The sequence below is a fragment of the Lolium perenne genome, chromosome 3 (genome assembly GCF_019359855.2).
Source record: "Lolium perenne isolate Kyuss_39 chromosome 3, Kyuss_2.0, whole genome shotgun sequence".
NCBI lineage: Eukaryota > Viridiplantae > Streptophyta > Magnoliopsida > Poales > Poaceae > Lolium > Lolium perenne.
In genome coordinates, this window is record NC_067246.2 from 100,185,018 (window position 1) to 100,191,149 (window position 6,132).

Sequence of the window (6,132 nt, forward strand, 5' to 3'; positions counted from 1 at the left end):
TCGGGATCAAGCACATTATATGCTGTGGAGATTCCGACCTGGTGGCACAACAAGTAGCCGGAACCTGGAACGCCAGAAACTCCGTCATGGCGGCCTACAGAGACGAAGTTGACGAGATCGCCAAGTGCTTCCTCGGATACGAAGTCAAGTACGTCAGAAGAGACGATAACACAGCGGCAGATATGCTATCCAAGCTCAGATCCGGCAGGAAGCAAATTCCGCCTGGTATTTTCCTGGAGCACCTACGGATACCCTCAGTTAAGGGCGCTAACCCGGAAAACCCAGAGGTGGCAGTGTCTCCGGCAAAGGAAGTGATGGTTGTCGTTCCGGCTTGGACCCAGCCTTTCCTGGACTACCTCATCGATTAGAAGTTGCCAGAGGACGAGGTCCTTGCGCGACAGATCATCAGACGAGCAAGATCCTACACAATTGTTGATGGACAGCTCTACAAGCGAAGTGCAACAGGGGTATTTCTCAAATGCGTCTCCAATCAAGATGGCATTGAAATCCTCAGAGAGATCCATGCAGGGGACTGCGGGCATCATGCCGCCCCCAGGTCCCTCGTTGCCAAAGCTTTCCGGCTAGGATTTTACTGGCTCACAGCTAAAGAAGATGCTGACAAGTTGGTAAAAACCTGCCGAGGTTGCCAGTACTATGCTACTCAACCAAATGCTCCAGCCCAAGAGCTGAAGACCATACCTATCACCTAGCCGTTTGCGGTCTGGGGGCTCGATATGGTGGGTAAGTTAAAAAGATCATCTCCTGGCGGTTTTGAATACCTTTTGGTCGCTGTTGACAAGTTCAGCAAATGGATCGAGGCTAAGCCAGTGAGAAAAGCCGATGGTGCTATGGCACTAAAATTCGTCTGCAGCCTCGTGATGAGATTCGGCATCCCACACAGCATAATCACGGATAATGGCACAAACTTCGCTCAAGGAGAGTTGAGGGATTATTGTGAGACAGTAGGGATTAGGCTGGACCTTGCATCTGTGGCTCACCCACAATCCAATGGTCAAGTTGAACGGGCTAACGGCCTAATATTATCAGGAATTAAGCCACGCCTTGAAGAACCGCTGCGATGAGCAGCTGGAGCTTGGGCTGACGAGTTGGAAGCTGTTTTGTGGAGTTTGCGAATTACCCCTAACAGGTCAACAGGGTTTACCCCATTTTTCCTGGTCTACGGATCCGAAGCCGTGCTTCCCTCCGACATCATCCACGATTCGCCGCGAGTTTCCGCCTTCAACGAAGAAACAGCTGACGAGGCTAGACAGCTATCTGTAGATCTGATCGAGGAAGCTCGGAATTTAGCTGACCAGCGCTCCGCCATCTACCAGCAGAAGCTCCGACGTTATCACAGTCGTCGAGTCCGGAATCGCTCTTTCATGGCAGGAGACCTGGTCCTCCGCCTTCGACAGGTGAAAGACCATAAGCTGCAGTCTCCTTGGGAAGGACCCTTCGTCGTTAGCAAAGTGCTTCATAACGGATCGTACTACCTTGTTGATTTCCGAGAGCTAAAGGACAGACCTGCTAATTGGCACCGGAAACGCAAGCGTGAGGATCCGGATGACATCTACGACGAGACAGATCGCCCCTGGAACATTGCACAGCTACGTCCTTTCTACACTTAGCGCATTTTTTCCGAGTTACAAACTCTGTAATAGTTATACATGATCAATGAAATAAAGCTTACGGTTCACTCTTTGAGTCTTTTACCTCATTTACTTGTTCGTTTTAGATCGTGTATGTTTTTTTCGACTAAAACCGCAGAGCTGGATCTTTCCGCCTAGGCGTGTATGAAAGTTGTGATTTTCAAAATCGTCCTTTAGGACGTAAGCTTAAGTTTTCTGATGGAAATTTTTTCTGTTGCGAATTCGTGGATTCCTAGTAGCGATTTCCGGCACCTTGGCTGGGGGCTTGTTTCCGCGGTTATTGACGGATTGCCATTGGGCTTCGTCGCCGCTGGCGAGCGTTCCCGGTTAAAGGTCTTCTGGCTCGCGGAAGGTCAAGCGAAGTAAGCTGGAAAACATCGATATCAGCACTTGCTTTCCAACAAAACGAAACATGCAAATAAAATAATGGATAGCAGGATAAGTTTTCTCCGCCCATGCATACTTGTTTCGTTCCTAGCTACTTAAGAATTTAAGTTATATTACAAACCCTCGCTGGGGCCAAAATGATGCATTGTTTCTCCCGCAGGAATAAAAGTTTTCACTCCCCCTTAGCCGGAGAAGTCTTGCCCTCTAGATCTTTTTCCTCGGCGTCTTCGGCCGGAGATGACACGTCTTCATCACTCTCTTCCTCTTCTTCAGAAGCTGCAGCGCTGGCCTTGGGTTCCTCTTGGGGAGCGTCCTTGGAGCTGGTCCAGGTAAATTGGGTTCCGGATTCCGCAAGTCGCGCCTCCACGTCGCGCTCCTTTTGAAGTTCGGCTTCCAAGGGCTCGTCCGCAGGAAGAACGACCTTGTCGTAGAATTCATCATGCCGGATCCTGCGCGCGATGCGGGTGTCGTAGCCGCTCACTGCATCCAGGAGCGCGCTAACATCCGCATCCGGAGGAACGCCCGTGGTTACCTGCTCAAGATCAAGCTCCGGGTTATGTGCTAAGCACATAGTTAAGGTCATTGCAGCTGCGCCTCGGGCTGAGGATGCTTGTAGATCCGTCACCAGCTTCGGAAGAACGTCCATTTTTCTAACAAGTTTGCGAACGTTGCAAGTGCGACTCCTCTTGATGGATAAGTTGTGGCATATCTTGCGGGAGGCGGAGATGAGATCTTTGCAATCATCGCCTGCAAGTTGAAGAAGGTCGTCTCGTGGGAACAAATTCCGACGCTTTTCCGGATACCCAAGCGGCTCTGCATAAGATAATCAGGATATAAGCATCCAATTTGAGCACAAGCAAAAAGGTCGGAGCAAACATCTAGACAAGGTTTCAGCATAGTACCCAAGATGTTCTCGCTGAGCAAGTCCCAGTGATGTTCCGCGGTCTCCATATATTTCTGGAACCCATTGAGCTCTTTCTGCTGCCTCTTGATGGTCTCGCTGTCAGCATTTCTTTTCAATATAAATTCGCCCTTTTCCCTGACGTGCTCGGAGTTTTTCTCCGCCAGCTGTTTCTCGGCCTGCTCCTTCTTTAGTTCCGCCTCCTTTAGTTTCGTTTCCAATTCTTGGTACGAGGAGCGCAGGTTCTCAAGTTCTGACGAGGCTGTAACAAGGGAAGAGGATGCGACTATAATAACATAAGTCAAAAACAAGTTCAAAGTCGGAATGTGAACTAATGACAAAAAAGATGGAAACCAACCTTGGGCATCTGCCAGTTGTTTGTTCAGTTCCGCATTCGCATCTTTCAGAGTCCGGATATTTTCCGCCTGACTCAGAGTAACACGGCGCTGAAGGGCGATGTTCTTGTGCAGCTCGTAATGCAGCGCCTGCTGTTCCTGAAAAACATAGACAGGGCAGGAGTAAAAATTCGGCCTGTAACAGTGGTTTCCTTCAAAGCATTATTGCCGGAACCTTTCCGCCATAATGCTTGGGGGCTACTGATCCAATTTAAAAAACTTTCCCAGAAGTAATCTTTCTCTAAGCATCTAAGCGCTAACTATTATTTGAGTTTCCGCCTACATGCTTGGGGGCTACTGGGGAGTACCTTTTGCTTGCAGATGAGTTTGTCAAAGAACTGGCCGACATCCTTCTTAAAGTCCTGGATTTCCGATGTCGCGGCGTCAGGCTTCCCCCAGGTGTTGTTCAGCATGGCGTTGAGCAAGTCTTGTTCAACCTCCCATTTCTCCGCCTCGGTCAACTTGTTGAAAAACTTGGTAGCATATGCCTTGGGGGTGGAAGTGATGTCAGCCGGATCTCCAAAGTTTTTCGGAAAAACGACAATGTCGCTAGCGCCGGTTCCAGCCTTCTCAGAAGAAGTGACTTCAGCCTCTCCCTGGCCTTGTTCTTCTGCGTCTTCTTGGGCAGGGCCTTTGGCCTTAGGATCTTCTCCGCCCACTTTCTCGCTGCTAATCGGAATTATTTCCGGTGGAGTGTTTGCAGCAGGAGGGGGAGATTGATTAGCCTGAGGGGGAGACGGCTAAGGAGTAGGGTGGGAAGTACTTGGCGGAGCTGGAGTAGTAGGGCCAACTGACGGAGACTTTTTCATGTATTTAGTAATAGGCTCTTGGCTGATGGTCCACGTGGCGGTGGTACTCGGATTCCTGCAAACAAGTGAAAGGGATCGAATAAGAAATAATTTCGCCAAAATAGAGGTGCACCATATTCGGAAACTTACGGGGCGCCGGGGATGATGGGGCGCGAGCGTTTGCCAGCTGTTGAAAGCATCTTCAGGCGTTCATGTTCCGCTTTCCTCGAGTCTAGCGGAGGTGGCCTTACGGTCTTGGGCTTCTTGGCGGAGGCCTCGCCGCTAGCTCTGGCTTCTGAGCCGGAAGCTTTGGCGCGGGGACGCTTCGAAGGTCGAGGGGCCGCCTTGCGGGGTGCCTGTTCCTCTTCCTCCTCTTCGTCTTCCGGAACCTCCTCCGCCGCGTCGCCGCTGACAGGGACACGAAGAATGGTGCGGAAGTTTTCCTCCGCCAAAGTGTTGAGCTGGGAGGAATATGAATAAAAAGTCAAAGTTAACATCCAAAAACTTGTGAAGTTTGAAGCAACGAAAAGAACAAAGCTTACCGGAGGACACTGGTCGTTTGTGTAGATATCCTTGATCAGTTCCGGGACCTGTTGGCCCCTAGGAATTTTCACCAACGTCTTGAACCTTCTCTTGAGGGAGTCGGCCGGAAGATCGTGGCGAGTGACTCGGAGGAGATCGTCCGCCCCAGTGTAAGCGCACATCAGGCGTGCGTTGTAGCGCAGAGGCTGGATCCTCCGGGTAAACCAGCCGAGGGTGAGCTGGGCCCCGGTTAGTCCATCGTGAACCAACCAGGAAATCCTCCGCGCAGCCTTCTCCAGTATGGGTGTTTGGGCAAGCGTGGGGATGAAGCTCCAGCTCGCCAATTCTTCCGGAGGCGTGTTGCTAAAGGACGGGAGTCCATCGTGGACGTTCGGAACTGACTCGTTCTTCACATAAAACCATCCGGCATTCCAGTACCGGACGGATTCGTGGGAGTCATGAGGAGGATACATCCGACCAGAGCGGAGCATGAACGTCATACTTCCGCAGTTTAGCATGGCCTTGTCCTTCGTCTCTTTCTTCACTCGGAAAAAGAATTGCCATAGTCTGATATCGGGTCGGATTCCGAGATGCCCCTCGCAAAGAGTTGCGAAGTTCGAGAGCAGGAGGTAGGAGTTGGGGCAGATGTTGTGGGGCTGGAGCCCGTACGTGTCGAGGACGGAGAGGAAGAACTCCGAGCAAGGGAGTGATAATCCGCGCTCGACCCATGCCTTTGTCATAACGCATTCATCCGCGTCGGGTTTGGGGACGTCGGAGTCGCGCGTGAAACTCCAATGCTCGGAAATCATGCCTTCGTTTTGAAGCTCCCGGAGCTCCGCGTCGGTTGTCTCGCAGGGCCACCATTGACCCCGCACCCCTTCACGGCTCCGGGCCTTGGAAGCTTTCTTGTTTTCCACCTCTTGTACCTTGGCTGCCATTCTAGCTTGGCCTTGTAGCTCCTCTTCGAGCTCTTGGGCTGTTGGGATCCGGCCTAGTAAAGTACTGGAAGAGGCGGAGAACGGTTGAGCAAGCCTAACGTCGGAAATATATGGTGGTAGATACGCGATGGGATCCGGGCAGATCGGTTCCACGGCACTGGGATCCGGACTACTCGGAGAACTACCAGTGCAGTGAGGAGAACCGTGAGACATGCTTCCGGCTGCACCCATGCGAGCTAAGTTGAGTAACCGGAAAATCTACACTACAACTACTTCTTCTTCTACAAGACTGGTGCACGTACCGGCAATGGCGCGACGGTTCGGCGAAGCTCCGGTGAAGTAGAGGTCGACGAGCTAGCGGTTTCGAGCCTCCGATGACCACGAATTGGCGGCGGAGTTGATTTCCTGATCAACCGTGGCAATCTTGGTTCGAGGAGAGGTTTGGGATGGCGGCGCGCAAAGCTCACTGTGGCAAAGTTCGCCGGAGTTGAGATCCGTCGGGCGGCGCGGCGCGAGGAGGAAGATGAAGTGGTGAGGAGCGGTGAAAGAATG